This window comes from Dendropsophus ebraccatus, chromosome 4 (assembly GCF_027789765.1).
Source record: "Dendropsophus ebraccatus isolate aDenEbr1 chromosome 4, aDenEbr1.pat, whole genome shotgun sequence".
NCBI lineage: Eukaryota > Metazoa > Chordata > Amphibia > Anura > Hylidae > Dendropsophus > Dendropsophus ebraccatus.
The window spans coordinates 115,460,309-115,486,060 of NC_091457.1; the positions used below are offsets into that span (position 1 = coordinate 115,460,309).

A 25,752-nucleotide genomic window follows, 5' to 3' on the forward strand; every position below is an offset into this window, starting at 1 on the left:
TTTATCCCCATTAAGATACACCTATATACTTTGTTAATTAAATTTACATATATTACTTTTCCTACAGTGGTGGACAAGGTTGGCAGCTATACTTGATTTCTCATACATTTAGAGGAGAAGCTAGCTACTTCCTGCCTCACTGATATCTGACCTACTCTACTTCCCAGCATCCATTGTTTCTAAAACAATATAAACCCTGTATATGTTATAAATGTGTGAGAAGGTTCTGGTCAGTCTGACACATTGCCGATAGATGGATCCATAACTGTTCGGTCACCAATCATGTTACAGGCCCTACAGCTTCAGATGCCATAAAACCTGCCTCTGCATCATAAGAGAGATGCAGGCAGTGAATGGCTGGCAAGGAGAACTGAGACAGGGAGCTGTGTGGGTGACCAGGTGACAGTAAGGGTACTATTACACGGGCTGATGGGGGCCCGATAATAGCAGTAAACGAGCGCCGATCTGCTAGATTGGCGCTCGTTTACTGGGCCTATTACACGGCCCGATAATCATTTAACAAGGGCTGAATGGACATCATTACCAATGTCCTTGCAGCCCTTGCTAAACTGGCATACATTACCTATCCCGGGTCCAGGGCTCCTCTTGCAGTCCGCTTCTCCCCAGGTCCAGTGCGCTGCAGCTTCAGAGCGGCCTGTCTTAGCTGAAAGTCCGCTCAGCCAATCACTGACCATGGCGGTCCCGGCCTGTGATTGGCTGAGCAGCCTGTCAGCTAAGACAGGCCGCCCTGAAGCTGGAGCGTGCTGAATTCGGGGAGAAGAGAAGCAAGAGGAGCCTTGGACCATGGATAGGTAATGTATTTATTTTGCAAATCGCCAGCCGCCGGCCGAGCACCGCTATTACACGTAGCAGTGCGCGGTTAGTGGCCGACAATTATAGGTCAGAACCTATATCAACGATGATCATTGTGTTTATTACATGGAACGATAACCGGATAGGGACGATTATCGTTCCGTGGAATAGTACCCTAATAGAAGAGCTAATATGGCTGCAAGATAGCTACAACCTGTCATGCCAGGTGACAGCTCGGTGTCCCTTTGGCCACTCATGGCTGCCATCGGAGGTTGTCACTTGTGTAAAAGACCAAGATGACTTAAAGTTTTAGAGAAGGGAGGTGAGGAAGTTTTCTTCTATAGGAGATTCAGTTTACGGCTTGTATTGTTAATGAGTAAATTCCAGCTTCCCTCAGGGACCGTCTTAAGTTTAGCATCCGTGGAAACATTTCTCCTTGCTGTGTCCTTGTCTGGTTTTTTTAAGCCTCTAAATGTGGAGTAAGCGTCACGTTCCTATAAATGTGCTGGGTAAGTAAACTTTTATTACTAGTCACAGGACTGTATTATATCCCTGCAGTCACCACAAGTGACCACCACAGTCATCAGCTTCTTCAATATATCGTCTCCCAGGAAAGCTGGGTGACGATCAGCAGCAAAATCAGCCTGGCTTTCGAATGGATGGTACCCACCTTTTCTAGGTATGAGATTGGCATCATTGTCTAGTAACATGATAATATAATGTACTGCATTTTTGTTGCTGCAAAACTAAGTACATTATTTAGTAGTCTGGGAAAGCTGGGTGACAGTAACCATAGTAATAGAACTGAAATAGGTCATTATTATCATGCATTGTGTCTCAAAGATTTACCCCGGGGAAGAACAGCATAAAATAGGTTGTCACTCAGCTTTTCCAGACACCTGAACGTCAACAGGCCAGCTTCCCATGCATGCAGGTGCATTTTTGCATTTGTATTATATGTTACTGAATCACTAGGCAGGTTGCCATTCAGGGTCCTGGGAAAGCTAAGTAAAAGCCTCGTAGTGATGGACATATTAGTTGTCACCCAACTTTCATAGGCACCTGAATGTCAAACATATCCAGTTACGCAGCAGAGGTTAGCCAGTTAGGAGTTCAGAAACGCTCAGTCTAATGATGGCATGTGTGTTTGTCACCCAGCTTTCCCAGAGACGGATGTAACCAAGAAACTGATAAACCAAAGGCGACTCAAAGCTCCAATATAACAGGATTTGCTTTTTTATTTAAGGGGTAAATGCCCTTTAAATATCAAAGTGAGTAAAAAAAAATAATAGAATTTAATCCGGTGGGAGTTTTCTATGGAGAATGTTTTCGGTCTTCTTCTTCATTTGGCTGGCAGGGACGGGAGAGAACGAGAGAGAGCGAGAGAAAGAGGTGGGGGAAGGAGGAGGAACAGAGAGTCAGATAAAACGTGAAAAGCAGCGGAGGCACAACATGCTGGATGGAGTCTCATCTCCCTGTCACCCTCCATGGAATCAGCACTACAGCCATAGCAGCAGCCCCTCCAGCCATCCTCTAGGACTCTGCCCCCCATCTGGGGAAAGAACTTCTTCATTTCCAAGTGATCTCCAAAGTGCTGGCACTCAGGGGACAGGAATCACTCAAGGTAAGAGCTTCTTGTTTCATTTCTTAAGGGGAGTATGAGTAGAGGTGGGCAATGCCAATGTCCGGACCTTACCAGTCCCTGTGTGGTGCAGCTGGTACAGGAGAAGGCTTATGTAATCCCAACATAAGAGCAATGAGCGTAAAGAAGCTGAGGAGCATCTGCACAACTCCTGGAATATAGAGCGTCCACCATAAGCACAACCAGAGAGAATTCACCAGGAAAGTAACGGGTTGCACGGTTCTTGCACCATTTTGGATTTTGTACAACTGGCATTGGTTCCCCCATATTATGCCCACAGAGACTTAGTTGTGAATGTGGTATATGGTTCCAGATAGAATAAAAGCTTTTATGCTTGTTCCGATTGGTAAGAGCAATGCTTTATATGATTTATAGGAAATCGGTGACCGTGGCTTGCTGATGATTGTAGTTCCACAATTGCATTATTATAGCATGCTGACACTTATAGTTCATCAATTTCTATGGGTTGTTGGGTGCATGCCTTTTATCTACAGACATCTGGCTGACTATGCATGCTGATATTTGTAGTTCTTCGGTCTTTGTGGGTCATCAGATGCATGCCTTTAATCTACACACATCTGGCTAACTACACATGCTGCTGACACTTATAGTTCTTCAATCTCTGTGGGTTGTGGGATGCATGCTTCTAATCCACACTTATCTGGCTAACTACGCATGCTGACACTTGTAGTTCTTTGTGGGTCATCAGATACATGCCTTTAATCTACACACATCTGGTTACAGTTAACGTACCTGGGATTTGTTATTCTCAGATAGCAAAGATTACTGATACTTGTAGTCCTACTACCTCCTGTCAATAATGGCCTTCTTTTGTTTTATAGTATGGAGGCTAGTATAGCTGATACTTATAGTTCTGTAACTTCCACAGAGTCATAGGAAACAAACCTATGATGGATAGAACAAAGCGTGCAGATAATTGTAGTTCTACAACCTCACAGAAAGTGACTCTATAGACCACAGACTAGGTAAGAATGCTGAGACTTGTAGTCCTGACAGTCCAGGGTGCCTTGGCTGTACCCAATAGAACTGACTGGGAGGGCATATGGGACTTACAATCTCATGGACTAAGTGATCTTCTGCTTTTATTTTCTTACATTTCTGCATGTGGTAAGATCGCCAAGGCCATCATTTATTATAATGCAGGCCATTCTAGTTTTAGTGGTATATTAAGCAGGCAGGATGTCTGGGTACTGCGATATAGGACGGGCACTATATGGCTCATTGTGGCTGGACATTGTTAGGGTGCATTGAGGCAGGTGTTTTATTGGGCTTGGGACTGTGCTAGAGGCATTATGGCTCACCCTTCATGATCCATTGTTACTTGCTATGTTATAGGGCACTCTAATGCATTGTGGCTGGCACTGTATGAGGAACTGGCTGACACTGTCATGGGGGATCAGTGGATGGCACTGTTATTGAGGCATCATGGCTGACACAGTAGTTTTAGCCTAAGCTGCTGCACACCTTCTTTTAACAATAAACCAGAATATTCTAGTTATTCTTTCAATGACTAATATGATATAATATACTGCTACCTCTTCAAAAAAGAGGTTCTGCAGCAGCTGGGGTGTGTATTACAAGCAATAATATAACTCCTACCATATATTATAGTGATAGAGGTCACCTTGGCTTCCAAGCTTTTATATTGTCCCGGGGACTTGTAATCTTAGAATCCCCAGTACATTATCCTATATATTATGTATTGTTTAGATCCGCTGCTGGATATACACAAGGAGGATTATTATCATTGCTGTGATGGAAACCCACATTAACATAAAGCTGTCAATAATCCTGGTACCCACAGGACCATTGCGGTCTGAACATTCCTGTTCCAGAAGAGGTTTGAGGTGAGACCTGATAGATTTGGCCCTCAGATCCCAGTATTTTGTATAGGAACTTGCAGCTTTGTCCTTATATGAGATTATTTTTCAACAGGTGAGGAAGGGTCATAATTGCTAAAGCATGAAAGTGGATGGTGTGGGGGATGGGCAGTCACTTGCTTTATAGGCAACAGCAGCGATGTTGTTTCCATTGTATATCCTGTTTTGTCAGTGCAGACAGTGACCTTTAGCTCAGCAATAAGACATATCTGGTACAACCAGAGCTACTCATCATTACACGTAAACTGACTAAGGCCAGCTTCAAACAACCATAACGGGGTCATAATTTAAAAGGGTTTTCCATGACATTGTCATTAATGACCTATCTTAAGGTTAGGTCAACAATTTCCAAAGAGTGATACCTGGCACCTCCACCAATCCAAGCTGCAACACCCACATACACAGTGAGCAGGAAGAAGACAGCGCCATACATAGTATAGTGGCTGTGATGAGTTACTGCAGCTCAATTCCCATTAAAGAAAATAATGTGTGGTGACACAGCTGATACTTGCATACTGATACTTGTAGTTTTGCCAACTCTAGAGGAGACCCAAAAAACAATCTGTAAGCTATAACTTTAAATGACAAAGCATTCCACAACTTCTAATACAGTCACAGGAAGCCTGTAAACACTAGAGCTCAGACTAGCTAAGAAGGCTGGTACATGGAGTCCTGATAATCCAAGATGACAACTAGGAGGGCATACAGGATTTGTAGTGGTGCATATCTTGGCTGACAAACCACTTTGTCTTACAAGAAACAGTTTTATGGACCCAGTGACTTTCTACTTTTATTTTCTTTCTTTCTCAAGTGGTCACAACCTTGGGTGCACTCTTACACAGCTTGGCGGCTGTAGCTGGCACTGGCATTTCTAAATTGCAGACGGGACCTGGACACTTTAAACACTGGAAATTCCAGGTGCAGTTCCCTATTATCCGTATCCCATTATTTTCCCCCTTATGCTCACGGTAACGGGAACAGAGCTTAAAAAGAAAAGTCCAGGTCCCAAACTTCATTAAGGTTATGCGGTACCTGGCACTTTATTCTAGGCTCCTAACAATAAGTTATTTTGCTATAATACAGGTTATTGTGGTTTTCAGTGGTAGGCTGTCAGTATGGGAGGGTGGTTATATATTCTTTTGAAAAGTTTAATTTTAAAAAGTAAAAAAAAGATTTTTGTATTTTACCAATAGGAGTTAGACACCGAAACACCGAAGCTGGAGACATTTAGGGATGTGCTTTACAGCAAGGCCTATGGGCATAGACACAGCAGACTGGAGGGGACCCTATTTATTTTTGTGGAAGAGTTTCTTATCCATTCTCTGTGACATGTGCAGAGGTCATTGTGCATTGGGGATGGGGAGATGGGGAGCTCTGATCATCACCCAATGTGAATGGCCTGATGCCATCTTATCTGTATACAGGTGTCACTTTTCATTGTTCTACTGTCTGTGATGATACAGGACAGAAAGTGTCAGCTTAGTTTTAGGTTTAGTGGTCAGAAAGAAAACGGCTAAATTTCAGGATTATTCCATAATATAGATAGTAAAATGGAAATAAGAAAGGAAAATTAGCAAAACTTCTTAATAAAATTCTTGCATAAGCAATAGGTCATTTTCTTATGAAACATTCCTTTTAAAGGACAATTTAAACCAGATACAATAAGTCAACTAGCACTTCTCTGAGAGTAGTATTATAGCAGCGGTGCTGGAGGAGGGGAAATGTTCTACTTGCTTGCTATGGCTGATTGGTCTTGGAAGGTGATTCTGAGTAATGCGCTCAGAGCAGTTGTCACTTCCCTTTCCCATTCATCCTCTCAGCCACCTATACAAAGTTCAGTTTGGGGGACATTATGTCTGATACTGTATAGGAAACTGTGGTTAACACGGTTATAAGGGATTTGTGTCTGGCACTGCTTGGGGGGCATCTATCTATCTATATAAAGAATAATCCACAGCACTCAAAGCTAACAATGAAAATATTGTGAATTTATTCCATGTGAAAAAAACGTGTCAATCCATACAAATAACAAAGGTGCAGCATACACAAGATACTGGAGCAACGTTTCAGCGAACAGTCTTTGCCATTTTCAAGCATTACCTTTAAGTGCTGTGGATTATCCTGTATATAGTTACCTGAGCCTTTGGTCAAGGCAAGATCCACTGGCACCACCGTCATCTAAGGAGTGCTGCTGAATTATTCTTTGATTATCTATCTATGTAGCGAAGAGTCCACGGCACACCAGCTCAGGTAGTAAAAAAGTGTAAATTTATTCCAAAAAAGTGTACAAAAAACAGGAGATGCGGCATTTCGATTTTCTCACAAAACCATTTCCTGTTTTTGTACACTTTTTTGGAGTAAGTTTACACTTTTTACCACCTGAGCTGGTGTGCTGTGGACTCTTTGCTACATACTTTGGGAATCCCTAGCCTGGGGACTTAATTCATTCAGCACCCGCCACACACTTTTGGATGTGCAGCTTTTCTCTTTCTGCTATCGATCTATCTATCTCCTATCTATCTAAAATTTGGCATGCAAGCTTTATGTTTACCTCTTGAGAGATGTATGAGCGATGAAATGGAAGGGACTGGCTTCCTTCCAGTGAATATTACGTTATCTCTGTGTATTGAAAGAGATGTCAGTTCTGCTTATAATATAACTCAACTAGTGTTGTCACTTGTCGTGTGCCATCAATACGCTGCCATATGAAAGATTACAGCCTGTATATGAATGTCTGCCTACAAAAAAACATACAAACACTTAAGATTTCCAGCCCTGGAAATAAGGCGGTGATCATGGGTGACAGGATATCATTGATCAATGCTACAGTCCGCCTTTGTACACATTGATGGCTGATAACAGAGAGCAGTGGAGTTCCATTTTATTCTAAACTTACAATCATATTTGCCTGCAAGTGGAAAGTTGCTCAGACCTCTGTTTATTCTAAAAGTCTTACTGTTACTTAAAGAACACTTTTGACATTTTACACAGTTATATAAAAACAGAATGTGCAACAGCAACCTACAGGTGCAAGTGCTTACCCTACATACTCCTCCGGCATACACATGATAAAAACCTGCTCTATAGATATTAAAAAATGAGGATCTTAGCAAAGAGCGTGTACCATGTCATCACATTAAGGTGTTCGCAGAGACATGGTTTCTGATCAACTAGTTTGCTAAGATCCTCATTTTTTTTATATCTACAGGGCAGGTTTTTATTGTGTGCATGCCAGGGGTAATATGTACGGTAAGCACTTGCACCTATAGGTTACTGTTGCAATTTCTGTTTTTTGGTCTGTACTTAAGCCACATGCAGCGTGCAACCTACAGTGTGAACAGAGGCATAGGGGTGCTGTAAATTTTTGCTTTTCTATGTTACACAGATATGTCAAAAGTTTTAATCAGTCAGGTTCTCAGAGACTGCTACTAATTGCAAGATATAACCAAAGGAAGCGCACGGCTATGCAATCTATTTCCCAGCTCGATGCTCAATCACACTTGCGGGCTTCATTATCCATCAAGTCAGTAATGCCTATCGGAGCAATGCAGTGTGCTTGGTAGTGAAGTGCGTGGCTGACTGCTTCTAACAGTCATATCTATTGATAGTAGTAGATAATAGTACTGATATCATGTTTTTTTGTAAGTGACAGTGATCTATAGACTGTAAAAGAGTGTAGAGATGGAAGAAATATCCAACTCTGCTGAATCAGACTACTTATAAGGTTTGTTTGTTGTCTGTAACCACGGAGACACATATGTCCGTATAGGAGTTGTGTGCACAGAACATTAGGATATTTTTAAGCAAGACTATTTGCAAAGTTGTTGCTTTTTTATTTTGTTTTAGATTTACAGGAGTGGACCATAACCATGGTTATGTGGCATACCCATTATTTTTTTTAAGTTCAATAAGTGGCCGCAGACACATCTGGTTCAGCTTATCCCTCAAAATCTATAGGATTTAATTCGTTGAAAAAAAAAGTTCACCTAACTTTGTTTCCCAGGATGTGAGATATCGGGAAGAGCAGGCAGTCCACATACACATAGAAACAGATAGGCCTCTTTGAAGCAAAAGCAAAAGATGTCCGAGGAATAGGCAGCTGGCAATGTCTGCTGGCATCTATACACATCAGATGCAGTCTGCTGGCAGAAACCCTAAAACGTGTAGGCAGCCTTAGCCAATGACCAGCGGCGTCTAGTGAATACACAGGCTGCAATGTCACCAATAGTTCAACTGTGTGAAGGAGATGTTAATTATAATGAAGCTCTATGTAATTCCTGGAAGATGGGGAGCGTCACAGAAAGTAACAGATTGGAAGCGAGCATTGTCTTTGTTGTAAAAGGCGAGTAATGCTTTTTGATGCTGTAAATTAAAAAAACACACTGAGACTTTTATCTTCCTATGAAAACAGAAAGAATATCATCAAAGAAACTCCTGCTGGGAAATAAACAGGAAGGCTGGTGGGCTGTGTGGTCTGAGGAATAACTCCATTACTATGGTTCCAGCAAATAATAATAATAACAATAGTTACATTCTGTATCAACCCCTTTGTTTGCTGGTATCCAAAAGCAACCTATCCTGGTGAAGGAAACACGGTGTACGGTACGTTATACGACACAACCCCAATAAACCTGTGTTCACACATCTACAATTTCATTCTCAACATAATAATTTATGTGATCTCCGCTATCTAGTCTAAAGGTCCCCATACACCTTAGACTTTAGTCAGCTATAGCCACCACTCATGGCTGTCAATATAAGGTATATGAGGCTCTCACGACTGACCATCAACAGATGATGCTGGAGTTGGAGATGATGGAGATCGGGGTCGGGAGTGATGGAAAATAACTGCCAAACCCCTTTGTTGTGGGAGAGATAAGCTGCAGTGAGAGCGTTCTGCCTGAGGCTTAATCCTCCCCATAGAGAACACAGGATCGCTCAGCTATGCCGAACGTTCCTGTGTGTGAGGAGGACGGACAGGAGAGATAACTGACAGCTGAATGATCACTTGTCTTCAGTTATTAAAGATGTTTGGGGACCTTAAGTTGACTGGCTGGGCTGTGCCATATGAGTAACATTACCAGTCTTCATCACTGGTGTTTTTGTCCTAAACAATCCGATGAAGCCTGGTAATGTAATACACATGCAACAAGACTGCAAATGTGCAAATACAGCAGAAGTGCAGCAAAAATTCCATTATTTTACAGCAATTGATCAGAAGTAAGAAGGCTGCTCTTACACAGGGCAGTTTATATGCAATTTTTCTGGCACCTTTGAATCTACAATATAACCAGGTGTGGATGACAAATTAGATTATATAAAGAACAGGTACTACCACTACTTACACCTGGTGTGGAATGGATTCATTCAAACAGAATCTTTATTTTATTATAACCCCCCCTAGTGGTGGTTGTAGGGAGTCTTTATTTTACCATTTTTAAAGGGGATTTGGAGCGTCACTTTTCTACCCTAGATCAGATTATATTGCTGCATGGCTCATGGAGAGGGAGTGCACTGTTGTGTACAAGGACACACTACTGGACTGTTTTATTTTTATTTTTTTTTTTTTTTTGGGGGGGGGTCGAGTTTTCTTTGTATACAGTATAGAAATGTTATTTATGTGTGCTGTATGGTGGAATGATTTATTGATACAAATGGCAGCATCATCTGTGCTCTTCCCCGACCTTTAAGGCCTTTGAGATTTTTCTAATAAACAAATCATAAACTCATCTGCTCCATTCAGCGGGGAGTGAGGCATCAGATGCTCGGCTGTCATCGTGCCGCATCTCAGCAATATTCCCAGACTGGATCTCCTGCCAACCTGACCATTATCATCAGAACATTGCTACTATATTGTACAAGGCATCTGCTTATCTTTTAGTTTTCTACTGGAGACAGTGGGGAACATGTATCAAAAGGCGAAAATGCCTTTTTTGGCGCAGATGGGGCAGATTGGCGTAAAAATATTCGCAAAGGGTATTTTTGTGAATATTTTGTTCGCATCTGCCCCATCTGCGCCACCTTTGTCGGTGGGGCGGAGAGGGGTGTGTGGCAGCACGCAGAGGGGGCGCGGTCTCTGCGTGCGCTGCATTTATCATTTTTTTCTGGTGGAAAAAGGACACTGAAACCTAGGTTTAAAATGTTTGATCGAAGAGGCTCCGTGCGATTGGGATTTATGTAGAGGCAGCGCGCCTTTACATAAATCCTCTGAGCTTCGGAGCTGCGGGGACATTTGTAAGCCCGGTGTAAAAAACGCCGGACTTCAAAAATGTCCCCCTTAGAGATGAGCGAACCTGGAGCATGCTCGAGTCGATCCGAACCCGAACTTTCGGCATTTGTTTAGCGGTGGCTGCTGTACTTGGATAAAGCCCTAAGGCTATGTGGAAACCATGGATATAGTCATTGGCTGTATCCATGTTTTCCAGACAACATTAGAGCTTTATCCAAGTTCAGCAGCCCCAGCTAATCAAATACCGAATACTCGAACCCGAACCCGGTTCGCTCATCTCTAGTCCCCCAGTATGTATATATTATAAGGGAGGATATTTGGAATATGAATTCCTGAAATCCTGAACCTATATGCCATCGATATGATGTTGTAATGTCTATTCCTTTGTCAGGGGCACGTGTTAGGCTTGCAGGGGAGAAACCACCTGTGTCTTCCTTGCATTCCCTTTTGTAAAGATTACTGGTTGTCAGCCAATAAATGTTCAGCTTTCTATAAATCTCTGTGATTTATAGCTATGGGCAATGTTTGTATTGTATTTGCTTCCAGGGGCATACGTTAAAGGGGTACGCCAGCCAAAAACGTATTTCTTTCAAATCAACTGGTATCAGAAAGTTTTATTGATCTGTAGTCTTCTAGTCTTCTACAGTACTTATCAGCTACTGTATGTCCTGCAGAAAGTGGTGTATTCTTTCCAGTCTGACTGTTAGGTCCAGGGTACAGGAGGACATGAGACAGGTAATGCTCTAGCACTGGCACACACCCGCTGACCCTGCCTGTTTACCCTGAATGCCCTAAACGGCAGCGGATGACTGGGCGTCAGTCCCTCGCCTGCACAGGTGTGACACAAAACATAGTAGGTTTGACAGACAAACATAATAATACGTGGTCAGAAATCCAAGTCAGCAACAATCGGTCAGCACAGTACCAAAACGTAGTCAAAAGTCAAAGCCAAAATGTAAGAACCAGGATAACAATCTGAAGGAACGCTAGGTCAAGAAAACACTGAGGAACTGAGGCTGTATCGCAGGCGGGGGATGGGGGAATAAACAGGCTTATCTGGGAGGTGAAGTCCCAGCCCCAGGACTGATTGGGGCCTGGGACTACAACCTCCTGCAGAATTCAAAGCTGACTGGCACACCTGTACACCTGAACGCCCGGCCAGGGAGCAGTGCGGCCCTGGCCACGGCATAGTAACTAGGGAAACCGCCGACACGCATCTAGCAACCAGCTGGGCTGATTATTATCAGGGACACCGTCGGCGCTTCTGACACTGACACAGTGCTCTTTACTGACATCTCTGTCCGAGACAGGAACTGTCCAGAGCAGTAGCAAATCCTCATAGAAAACCTTTCGCTCTGTGGATAGTTCCTGAGAACTATTGTCAGACTGGAAAGAATCAACCACTTCTACAGGGCATACAGCAGCTGATAAGTATGGGAAACTTGAGAATTTAAATAGAAATAAATTACAAATCTATATAACTTTCTGAAGCCAGTTTATATGAAAGAAAACACTTTCGCCGGAGTAACCCTTTAATATAGGGCCATACAGCTAGGCCATTGGGCTATACCCCACTGTGACCATTATAAGTATCTAGGCTTCTGCTGCATCTTCCCTTCCAGGCTCCTATACCACCAGTATAAATGTATGCAATTGCTTTAGACATCCACCAGAAGTAGACAATAGGGTCCAAGATGAAGGATGGAAATACAGAAGGCCATGACAATTTGTCTGCATTGGGCCTTGACACTTCTGATGACAGACTGTAGCCCAAGGGCCCATGGCAGTCTGGTTTGTATGCTCTATGGTTGTTGTGGAGTAGACAGGGGCCTCTGTGACTGATGTCCAAAGGGTCCAAATACACTTGGCTAATCCTGTATAAAAGCAGCCTACAGCTGTGAGGGTGGAGGCGACATGTGCTTACTGCTGTCTAATCCCTGGAAACCTTGGTGTACAGATAAGCAGACTGTCAGGTTGATGTAGCTGAAGGTTCAGCCTCTATTTGCTTGAAATGATTTTGCAAGTCCTGGACAACGTTCTGACAGTTCTCCCTGTCGCGTTCCAGCTGGCTGAACATTTTATTAAGTGGATTTTCTGTTCCTTTATATTTCCATAATACCTCAGCAGAGATTCACGCTTGGATGTAGGTAAAGACAATATCTCTGTACAAATCTATTGTAGCTACTGTATAGCAGGTGATCTCATAAGATCCTAGAATCATGACCACCAATTACATTTCTATCCTCTGTCTATGACTTGGCTTGTGCTTATACTTGATATACTCATCTTCTGTATGGAAGTAGCCAAATATATATGTGAAAATAGAAACCAAATCAACATCTACTCATTACATCTAGCATAGACCATTGAACATATTAGAATATAAGTTGGAAAATCACATAAAGAAGGAAAAGATATATGAGATACACTGGAGAATAAAATAGTAATTTATGCCCTCATTGCATTTGCTGCTATAGATGAGGAGGAAGGACCCCAGTTTTTTTGTAACGCCATAGAAAGATACTGTAGCTGAATCTTGTCTATCTATCTATTGATCGATCGATTGGTCTATCACACCTCATCAGTATCCATATAGTAGCGCTATAATAATACATGCACAGAGGTTCCAGTTGACTAAGTTTTAAGCACTTAAAGGAAATCGAATAAGGGTCTCATAGAAAAACAAGATTCGCCTGTGTAATCTCGTCTTCATTTGAGAAGGACAATGCCCTGAGCTTGGGTTACTACCTGGCTCAAGGCAACTTCATGACACTTTAATGTGTGTCTGAGAACCTTCTGCGTCTGTCAGTCTTCTCCGATTGTGTCCAGAAGACAAAGCTTCACACTTACACAATGGTGACCCCAAATAGGAGCCAACCAGTGATTCCTGCCTTATATGAGATGACATTTTCTCAAGGAAGGTCATGCTGTTCATGTTACATTGGGAATAGAATAAACCAAGAAGTGGGACTGTGGTTGAATCACTATAATGCTTCTTATAGTGTGTGTTTATTGACATATATACAAGTGAGTAGACTTCAAACACAAATATATACAAATAAAGTAGATACTAGTATGATTATTTAGCAAGGGTTGGAGATAGAGGATAGGTCACCCCTGTTGAACCCTGCCTATTTCTAAGGAGGGACCCCCTGGTGTAGGCGTCCCCAAACGTCTGGAGGGACTGACCCTGTACTTGGGTTATAGATGTCTGTCCCCTCACTAATGTCAGTGGTCTCGGTATAGATAGATACAGATATGACGTAAGACGTGGCAGCTGTAGAGATAGGTTATAGGTTAATATTATGATATCATTATGATGGCTATGTTCACACAACGTAAGTTCTGCGGTAACAACGGCCAGGATTTCTGTGGTACTTACGTAGTGCTGTAGGCTGAGGGAATCCCAGCCGGAGTGTATACACAGGTCATACACTCCGTCCGGGATCCCTAGCGGCGCAGCGAGAATCTGACATGCCAGTTTTCTGCAGCTGCTATTCGATGAATAGCGGACACAGAAAACCCTGTCAGTTCAAACTATGGAGCGTGCGGCTCCGGCCGCACGCTTCATTGTGTGCAGTGGAGATTTCTGATGCGGGCGCGCAAGGATGCCGGGATGATATTTTCTGAGACCCGACGTTCTGTGACCAGTCGGGTTACGGAACGGCCAGTCTCATACAGCGTCTGAACATGTCCCCTATAGGGACGTAAAGACATTACAGGAGGACCCCTGAGGGAGTTTGTATGTTGTTTTTTTTTATTATTATTTTCTTTGGAGAATCAGCAATATATAACAACTTTGTGTCCTGATTATCCCTTACAAAGGATCCATTATCCATAGTCAATAGTAATGTTAAGACAAAAAAAAAAAAGATGAACTTTGGGGAGTCTGACCTCCAGAGCCCCAGCAACATCAAGAATTGGGACCTGATTCTCCTGTCTGAATGGAGCAGCTGGTTGGCATGCACACCATCTTAGGGGTCATACCCCTCAAAATCAGACACTTATAACCTATCCTGTGGGTTGGGGATATGTTTTCATTTGCTAGACTAACCCTTTAAACTGTGCATGGCATGAAAACAATGCAAAAACATTGAAGATTTTTTTTCTTTCCCCAATTTAACCTAAAGAAGTGGTGAAAAAATACCCATCCAGCAAAAAACAAGCCTCTTTACTATTTTGACAGAACAATTAAAATAATATTGTTGTGGAATGTGGCAATTAAAGAAAACTAAACCATAAAAAATGATAAAGTTAGCATTTCTGTAACTATACTGATCTATGCAGAAAGTTGTCCTGCCAGAGCTGGTGGACCAGAAATCTCCTTGTGTGGATCAGCACAGGTAAGATCGTAATCAGGTATGAATGGCATATAGCCCATGGCAATGAGCAAAGTGCTGCACACATATTATTCCAATAATATGTTTCTTTGCAACGCATTTCAGCCCTTAGGATACAGACAGGCCTTTCTCAAGCATGAGCATCCCAGTACCGAAAAACAGCATAAAATAACTTCCTGGTCCATGACCCCTCACAAAATATATATCTTGGTATACAAATAAATAAACACACAATTTCTATATAAAAACAAACATTCAATTGTTCTAATTCCGATACTTTGTATCTCACAGTATAATTATCCATAGTGCAAAGAACACAAAGTTTCAATTCATCTTACTATTCATATCACTGCACAAAATAGGCAGGCTCTTAAAGTGAACCCATCAGGGTTTTTTACGCTGCCTAAGCAAAGGGAAGCATAAAACAGGGACAGGCGCCTTTATTATTACCAGGTATGACTACATCTTGGTGGTCCCAGATGGCTTCTTCCCTGCTGGGTTTGATTGACAGGTCTTCCCCTAGCTGTGCATAGGGAAATACACCATATTACATGTGTGAAGTATAGTTACAAGATGCTACTACAGAGATCTATAAATATCCCTAAATCAAGCTATGGCAACCAGAATCAAAACCTCCATTCTTTGAATTTCTGTCAACATTTGGGGAAAAAATTGGCCCCCCCACAGTGGCTGCACGTTACCTTCTGCCCGGCGGTTCCCTCCTTCCTCTTCCTCCTCCCTCCCTTGGCTCTCTTCCGGCTGGTGCACGCATCCCTGTCTCCTAAAGGGTGTGTTTGTTGGCTCCGCTTAAATTTAAAGGGACAGTGCATCCCTGACTGGTTTGCACCAAATCACTTGCACACTATAAATACCTGCACCTGTACCGCCCTTGCTTTGTTGGAGCCTCTGCATGCTTCCCTTAGCGTGTGGTCCCAGCTCTCCGTGGTTCCTGCCTCTAGACCTGTTGTGTCCCTGTTACCTGTGCTTCCAGCCGCGAGTCCTACTGTGTTCATATGGCCTGCCTAAATTTTCCCAGCTTCACCTCGCCCGCAGCCGTTAGCAAGCCTAGCCAGGGGTAGCGACATGGGGGTCGTCTGCCACAGCAAGTCCATCCCACCTTGCGGTGGGCACTGGTAAAGACCAGCGTCTCCTTAGACTCTGCTCCCTGGTGCGGCTTACGCCATCGCAATTGGTGGTACAGCGGATCCATGACTCCAGTCATTACAAAAATGGCAGATGATCAATACTAGAAATACTATTTTATTTTATTAAATACCTCTCTTTTTGATTTGATGACTAAACAGCTTAATTTATAAAGAAAAATCTTGAGTAAGCTCTGAATGACTTTTTATTACACCGTGTATAGTTTCCCAAATGTAAAGATATTTTATCCTCTGTCAATCACAAAGCTCAATAAGAAATTCCTCTGTTATAAGAGAGCTCTATCATGGGAGCGCAGTTACACAGAAAGAGCTCCGCCATTAAGTCACATTCGCTAACATTTGGGAAGAGCTGAGCCACGTATGGTTCCCAATTACCTTTGACTTGTTTGTGATGGGAGAAGAATGTCACTTCCGATTTTGATGGAATGTTTTTGAAAAAAAGATAGTCCCTTTAAAAATTGTTAGCTTAGAACAGGTCTTTCCATTGAGGTAGAAACACAAAAAAAAATCTCCAAGCTGGCAGATTCCAATGACAGCGAAATACATCAGTAGCATCAAACCTTAAATCCACCCGAGGCTCTAGCTAATCCTCTTTACAACTGAAAGCATCATGTACGTTTTACTCTGCTTTAATTGATTACCTCAGCTCGGCTCCTCTGATATACTGCCAGGAAATGCTCTGCCAGAGTCACAGCACCATTACAATAGGGATGGGATTTTAACAACTCTATTCTCCATAAAGATTTTTTCGAGAAAAAAAAAAACTCTATTTTTTTCTGTAATTCTACTCATTTTTATTATCCATTGATTCGGCAAGCTCTTCTATTATGGTCTTCAGTGTAGATTGATAATGAGATTTCAGAAAGGACATCATATCTGAAGAAATGGCGCACCCGCTCGGGCCCACAGAGATAATTGTAGCAATTTTCTTCCCGAGAAGCGTCATTGTTCTTTCACGTCTTCAGACAACGACAGTTGGAGATGAACTTTTGTTTCTGATGTTTTGCTGACCCTTATAGGGTCTCTGGGAGGCAGACCTCACTGTCTTGTACCTCGCCTCGAGGTCACTGCTTCCATCAAGCTGCAATTCAAACCCTGTGATTAAGCCATGAAACAGCTAGATGTGGCGGCGTAGGCTATTCATATCTTCCTGTGTCTCTGCAGATACGCTGCAGGCAACAGATTGCTGTACGGAGATAGCTCAGAGCTATGCATTGATCTCAACAGCGGTTTCATTCAGAGGCCGGATAATGTAAAATAATATTTTGGATAAAAAAAAAGTTTTACTTTTTGTAATTTAGTTATAGTTCATCAAAGTTTCCTTTTTTACCTGCTGAGTTAGAACAGTTGTAACCGACTAGAGGGAGACATAAAATAATAAGCCCAATTGGGAAGGGTACAAATGGGGATTGGAACAAATGTGGTCACACCCCAGCGCCACACATACACAAAAAAATACATATATATTAGAGATTAGCGAGCCTCAGGCATGCGGCATTTGGATACCGGTGGACGAAGAAGTTGGATGTAGCCCTAAGGCTGCCTGAAACACAAGACTATAGCCATAGGCCATGTTCACACAACGTATATTTTACATAAATCATGGCACTTGTTGCAAATTGCAACAACGGCCGTGATTTTTGCAAAACATACGTTGAATTTGAATGAAGGGAATCTTGTCCACAGCGTATACACATAGTATACGCTCCGGCCGGTATTCCATCCGGCCACACGAAAAACTGACGTGTCATAAAAAGCAGCCGCACAAGACATGTCAGTTCACACAATGGAGTGTGCAGCTTCGGTCGCACGCTTTATTGTGTGCAGCGGTGAATTGGAATGCGGGTGCACACTGATGCGCCCGCATTCCATTTCATCAGAAATGAAGATCATACCGCCGGTATTGCAGTACCGGCTGGGATGATCTTCTCTAACACTGGCTGTTCTGTGACCCAGCCATAGGGTCATAGAACAGCCGGTGTCTTATGCCATGTGAACATGGCCTAGTGCTGAATATACAAGTCTTCTAGATGGTGCCAGTCAGAGGCTGGAGAACTTTGCACTCTGGGAAGTGTTGTCTGTGCACCAGGCGTTGTATAGTAATTTAATGTAGGAAAAATTATGAAAATTGTGAATGCAGCCCTGGAGTATAATACAGTCAGTAACTCAGGATCAGTATGAGATAAAGAATATCTCAATATTTTATATTATGTCTTTATTTAAACTTTTCAGAGGTGGACATGTTCTTTTAAAGGGGTACCTCATAAAAAAAGTTTGTCTGATCCACAAAATAGGTGATCAGTGTTTAATGGCTGGAAGTCCTATGCATGTGATGGGGACCTAGAACCTCACTCTGTTCCTTGATGGGGGTTCCAGCACTTGGATCTTCATTACATATCCTGTATTTTGTAGGACAACCCTTCTAAAATAGACAGCTGTCATGGAGTAGACCTTTAACTAGTGGTTAAACCTAACACTCCTGGGCCCCAATGCAAAGTCTATAATATGTCCGCCCCCGGCGCCCTCCACCATGTGCCATTTCTAATACTTGTGCCCTCTAAATGTACTTAAGGTGCCACAGTCCAGGTGGCACTGCCACTTCTTTAAAAAGTTTAGCTACATCCTCGCCTTCAATCCTTTCCACTGTGCGGTCTATGATACCACCTAAGCAATATACGTTAAAACGGGTTAGTGCAAAGTGAGTGCCAGTTATTGGCTAGAGGATATCTCATCATAAATGCTCCTAGTATATGAAGTCAATTTATCGAATTAATTTGACGAGGCATTTCAAGTAATCTAACATAAAGCTATGAACAATCCGACTGTCACCAGCAATTACCATACATACTGATACAACAGCTGGGGGGGCATGCCTCAACCATAAAACTGACTGATCACACTGATTTTTTTTGATTAGCTCCCGTTTTGCAATAATTCACAGCAGGCGATCGATTCAATAAAACCTGTAATGGATTCAATGCAATCCTTTCAATAAATGTACCTATTTGCCTCAGCGGTGAGCATCTGTATTAATGCAAAACTCTCTAAAAGATTTCCCCCCTTTCTCCAGCTGTTTACAGAAAGCATGCGTCCGGTGGGGGCTCCGCCATCTCTAATGCCTCATTTATATTTTATGGACTGCTCTTGTAAATAATATATCTCTGGGCTTTTAAGCTGTTAGAGCTCCTAATTTGGACTTGCTCAAGACAAATGAGATGGAAAATCCTAACAACGGCCAATTATCTATGATTTATATAGGTGCTTTATCACCGGCAAAGTGCTGGCTTCTATCCCTCAAAGCTGTTATAAAAACAGACTTCTAGCTATATCTGCTGAGTGACTGACGCACATCCAGAGCCCAACCGAAGACTCCTACCCATATAGACATCATATAGTTACTGTAGTCATAGTGTTAAGAAGCAACTCTGAACAAAAATAAACATATTGCTTGTGGTTATCCATGTTATTGTCCATAAGGGGTAGTTATATTCTTTACATAGGAGGCAGTATTACAGTAGTTATATTCTTGTATATATGGGACAACACTGTATTATTATGTTAAATCTTTTTCATTGAAAGCAAATAATAATGAACTAAAGAGGTAGACAAACCTGTACAGTGATACAAGATATAGGAATACAGGGTCTAGAGTATACAACCAAGCACATCAAACAAGTTGCAGGTAACCCAGAGGGATATGAGAGAAGAAGATAAAGCTGCAAACCACAAATAGGGCAGGACGATCCTGCAACAACCTTATTGGTCCTAAGGAACCCTCTAGGTATAACGTCCATTTCTTTATAATAAAGCATAGTGTAGGAGTCGGCAATAATCTCACAGGAGTTGGCAATAATTTCAGAAGATGAAACAAAGAAGCAGAAAAGAGAGAAACTAAGAACGAGAAAAAGAAAGAAGGAAGGGGGAAAGGGAAAGCCTAAGGGGGGTTGGAGATCCTATCCCCACACGATGTACAATCATTGCAGCCAACTCAGAAAGTCAGCAGACTCACTGAATGTGTCCTACGTGAGCAAAGTCTGGGTAAAGGAAGCGTGTTTATCCATGTCACCCGCCACCAACTCTTTCATTCTTCTAACCTGGTTCAGTGGTTCAACGAATTCTACCCTAAAAGGAGCCTTATCCGCTAGGGTATGACCACCCTAGCTGCTCCCACAAAGTGTCTAAGGAGCCCCCTCCTAGCTTTTGATGCCGAGCAGGACAAAAGTGCAATCTCTGGGGATGCAACTACCGAGGTTGAGCATACCGTATAGAAAAGCTGGAAGACAGTAGCCCAGAATGGTTAGATTATGGGGCAGTCCCACCAGGTATGAAGATACGAGCCAATAGCTCTTCTGCACCACCAACATGTGGCGGTAGCCAACGCTGTGTTATTTTAAACTTGTACCTATAGAGCAGTATTAGGATACAGTAGTGTAGTAGTTATATTCTTGTACATAAATGGCAGTATTATAGTAGGTATGTGAAATGGAGAGAAGAGTGCAGCTGCACCTCACACCTATGGCTGATACTAAAGCCGCTAAGCTACTTTAAAAACAAACACCAGGAATTTGGTATACAATTTGATCAAACCAATACGCCCCGTTTACCACGTGCAGGTATCCTGGTTCACACGGGTCCCTACGCTAACTCTGTACCGTGTCAGTCAGTGACTGCCTCCCCCGCAAGGCGTGCACATGCTGGGAAGTGAGGCCATGGAATGGCCCTGCAACCCCACTGTCACAGGACCAAACCCAAAATGCCCCACACAAACCCTGCCGGCACCGCCGGCGGAGAATGCTACCCCCAAATGACACAAGTATGAATATGATATTACACTCACCACACTGCTGCAGACAGAATGGGAAAACATGGAGGTACTGACGTGTGAGCACAGGTGTGTTCTGCTAATTTGGGTCACGTGGGTCTTATGAAGGGGAGTGCCTTCCTCGCCGGTGGTGCTGGCTGGGACTTTTTGGGGGGGCACTTTGGGTCTGGTCCTGTGACATGGTGGTTGCAGGGCCATTCCTTGGCCTCCCTCCCCTGCATGTGCACGCTTTGCGGGGGTGGCGGTCACTGGCCGACACGGTGTGGAGTTAGCGTAGGGATTAGTATCAGCCATGGGTGTGATGTGCAGCCGCTCCTCTCTCTCTATGTCTGATTATAATAGGTATATTCTTATTTATAAGTAAAGCGACATTTAATGCGATTCTGTACCCACAATCTGCCCTCCCTTCCAAATTGCTTGTACCATAAGATAGCTGCTTTTAATCCAAGATCTGTCCTGGGGTCCGTTCGGCAGGTGATGCAGTTATTGTCATAAAATACAACTTTTAAACTTGCAGCCCTGTGTCAAATTGGCGTGGCCTAAAGTGTCTGTGCCCTAGGCCTGCGACGCCTCTCCATCCCTCCTATCCGCCCTCCTCATCATTAGGAATGCCCCTGGGCAGGCTTTCTCCTAATCATCACTTGTGTGAGCACTGCACATGGGCCTTAATGATCCAGCACATGTGCAGTGTTCAGACAAGTGATGATTTTAGCTCGTAGTGACAGCCGTCTATTGATAATGATGGACATGAAAAATGTTTTTGATCATTATTTGCTGTCTTCATTTTGCTCTACAATCTTGCAGTGGTAACATACCCTTATAACAATTAAATTCTTATACATACGGGGCAGTGTTATAATAGTTTTATTCTTGTACATAGGAGGCAGTATGATACTAGTTATATTCTTGTACATAGGAGCAGTATTATAGTAGATATATTCTTATACACAGGGGGCAGCATTATAGTAGTTATATTCTTGTACATAGAAGCAGTAATATAGCAGATATATTCTTGTACATAGGGGGCAGCATTATAGTAGTTATATTCTTGTACATAGGAGCAGTATTATAGTAGTTTTATATGCACAAGCCAAAAAGACAGAAATGGCTGCACATCGCACCCATGGCTGACACGAAAGCTTATTCAGCTACATTTAAAACCAACATCAGAAGTTAGTATATAATTTGGCCAAACCATATTGCCTCATGTACCACGTGCAGGTCTTCTGATACACATGAGTCCCTAACCAAAAAACATCACTGTGCCGGTCAGCGACCACAATCCCCGCAAAACGTGCGCAAGCAGAGAAGGGGGGCCACGGAATGGCCCTGCAACCCCATTGTCACAGGACCAAACCCAAAAGGGCCCCCCCGAACCCCGCAGGCGGCACCGGCGGAAAAAGTGGAAGCCAAGCAACACAAGTGTGAACAAGCTCTTACCTCTCTCCATTCCTCTACAGGTAGAATAGTAGTTTTATTCTTGTACACAGGGACAGTATTATAGTAGTTATATTCTTGTACATACAGTAGGGGCGGTATTATAGTAGATATATTCTTGTACACAGGGACAGTATTATAGTAGTTATATTCTTGTACATAGGGGCAGTATTATAGTAGTTTTATTCTTGTACACAGGGACAGTATTATAGTAGTTATATTCTTGTACATACAGTAGGGGCGGTATTATAGTAGATATATTCTTGTACACAGGGACAGTATTATAGTAGTTATATTCTTGTACATAGGGGCAGTATTATAGTAGTTATATTCTTGTACATAGGGGGCAGCATTGTAGTAGATATATTCTTGTACACAGGGGGCAGTATTATAGTAGCTATATTCCATGCTAGATGTGCAGCTAGGGAGGGAGGACGGATAGTGTAATTTACTACTTTTTTTTTTTTTTTTTGGAAACTGTCAACAAGTTGCTGTTGACAGACCTGCTACCTCTTCGCAGTTATGTGTATGGTGATTCTGGGTCTTTACACAAGCTATATTTAGAAAACAAACTCAAACTGAATAAGATCCATCAAATGCAGATGCCCATATAATCAGAATTCAAACAGAAACAGATGATGGATTTACTGTTGTTAGAACCATGACGCCTATCCAGAATCCAACAGCCTGCAAATTGCAGCAAGGAAACTCACTTCTGCAAAAATGTCTTAGTCAAGGAAGAGTCTTACTTGTAAAGAACCTTGTACCAACCCATAGCTTCCGTCAGTGTTGCCCCACTTGGGGGTCCACTTACCTGGATCTTGACCCTTCAGATGTGGGTGAAGATGAGTTTTCTCATTTTATGATCCTTTAAACCACATAAAACCCGTCTTTGTGTGTCCCGATCGGAGTGCAGAGACCAGGTAGATCATGAAAGAGCAGTCTACAAGGAGTGTGGTGGCATCTTAATAATTCATGAAGAAACCAGGGTCTGGGAAGCAGAGACATTTGTGTCACCTGAATAATGCAGCATGCGAACAACTTAGTGTAAGCTCTCTGAGAAACTGAGAACTAATATGGGAAGGTTTTCTATCCCTGGTGTCAGCTAGGCCTGAGGCTGAGCAATGAAGCAATATTATTAAACTTCATTCTGTGAAAATGACGCAATACCAGCTCTGCTTAAAGGGGTTTTCCCATCAAGTTAGGTGATATCTATTGGATTGCAGGGGTCCTGACTACTGGGGCCACCCAGAATCCAGAGAGTCATTTTAGAATAGAGATTCGCTCCATTAATTCTCTATGGGAGCCACAGAAACACCTGAGCATTGTACTCTGCTATCCCTGGCAGCTCCCATGTACAGAATAAAGAGAGAGACGAGTAAAGCACTAAGCTGTCTTTGCAGCTCCTATAGAGAGTAAATGGAGAGTTCCTGGACAACCCTCATACAAGGTCCTAGGAGATGAACCTGCTATTCCTGGATTTAGATTCTTCTAACAGGCTGCAAGCCTAAAGTCATACCCTTGCATTATAAGGTATCCACAAAACTGTGTATTCACATTACAAATATAACACATATAATAAATCATTCAGAGAAATCTGTGATCTCAATGACAAGTTTCACTTTAACCATCATATTTAACTGTCTCTTTAATGTTTATAGTGGGAGTGAAGGGTGCAGTGAAGCTAACCCTGTAAAACTTCTCATCAGATATTTCAGAATTAAAGATCTCTTATACAGAGTTTATCTTTTGAATTATATGATACAATTCTGAATATATTTTACCAACAGTAGGGGGAGCATAGGAGCTTGCTGCATACTGTTTATTTATTATTACCACATTATCTTTTCCTATGTGTTCAGATTGGCTTAAAAAAGTTCTGATGGTCCTGCTAATCAGTGCTTCCTGCTTTCATTTCGATATGCTGGAAATACAAACCCAATTACTGGCTGAGGCAGGTATCCGCCATGGCCAGTAATTGGCTGAGCAGGTGCATCTGGAATTTCGAAATTAATTTAGGGCGCCATTAGGGCAACAGCAGTGTGAGATCAGGCAGGTGAATTTTATTTTATTTTTTATTGTAACTTCAGCTTACAACTACAAATTTTGTGTGGCTGAAAGCCCCATTAGACCCCCCTAGTGGTTGCTACATAATGACAGACTCTTACCATTTAGTTCTATGACTATGAAGGCACACATATGGTTTAGAGCTTTGTATCCATAAAACTGAGCTCCGACCATACTGGTATATATTAAATATACTGATATATATTCAGCCCTGAATACTGGACCCAGACCTGTGTTGAATGGTGGATATTTACCTTAATATAGAATTGCTCTTAAACCTGTTGTTCTTGTATACTCACCCTGGGGCCGCTAACAATGTATGGAGCTGGCTCAGGAGTCGTCTATTTTAACTATTTAAAAAAACTTAAAAAGACATTTAAACAGTACTGATGTGTGTCATTGGTGGTATAGGGGTCCATGACTACCATGACAGAGCTGCTTTTACAGGCAATACTAACAGATCACAGATAAATCAATTCAGTGCATAATAGCAATGCATTGAATTAAATGAGCAGTAAAATGATTGCTTATAGAAGTTTCCTAAAAAGTGATACACCCCCCCCCAAAAGAAAAACAGTGAACGAAGTAAAAACAACTCATCCTTAAGAATTTCATAACAAAGTACAATTGGATCCACGAAAAAATCAAGCACTCATATGGCTTTGTAGATGGAAAAAGAAAAGCAAGAAAAGCATTATGGTTCTTTAAAGGCGAGAGGGAAAAATGAAAACCCAACTAGTAACATTTCCTGCCTCATTAAAGGGTTAAATAAGGCTGGCTGGAATATAAAGTGCACAGACTGATAATGTGAATATAATAGGTTTATGGTAATTTAATTTAAATTTGCATATAATTGTGGATCTGTCACATTTTGCCTGTCCTCACTGAAATATAACAGTCAGTGGATTCTCTTGGTATCATCAGTAATATATATATATATATAAATCTAATCAACTGAGAATTGTGTCCGAGGGCTAGAACTTACAGGACAGCATTGCAAAGTGAGATGCTGCAAATTGCATGCTATTGAGACCACAGGCCAAGAGCAGCGGGATTTCAGAGAGCAGGAGATAATTGCTTCATGTAACTTTGTCCATCGTTTTCCTTAAAGGACAAGTACATTCTGACATTAACAATTTTTAGGATAAGAATTGTTAGTTTTGATAAACCTGACTTTCTATTACCGTCATATAAATAATCAGTATATTGGTGGAGTCTCTCCCATGTGCTTCCCACTACTCCCTAGACCCTGACTGCCCTTGTTCTGCATTACTGTATGGCTACAGTCCACATGCCGAGTTTTATTAGTGTTAATGGATGTGTTGCAGGTTCTTGGTG

At 42.2% G+C, this 25,752-nt stretch overlaps 1 protein-coding gene across 1 annotated transcript in view; it reads left to right on the plus strand.

Annotated features, from left to right (window-relative positions):
• Positions 1–1,394: 1,394 nt before the first annotated feature.
• The window catches only part of KLHDC8B (kelch domain containing 8B), a 107,295-nt gene continuing 82,937 nt past the window's right edge, over positions 1,395–25,752 (plus strand). The window contains exons 1-2 of the mRNA XM_069966807.1: positions 1,395–1,492; positions 2,171–2,437. The gene's annotated coding sequence lies outside the window, so the exon portion shown is untranslated. The remainder of the gene's footprint in view (positions 1,493–2,170; positions 2,438–25,752) is intronic.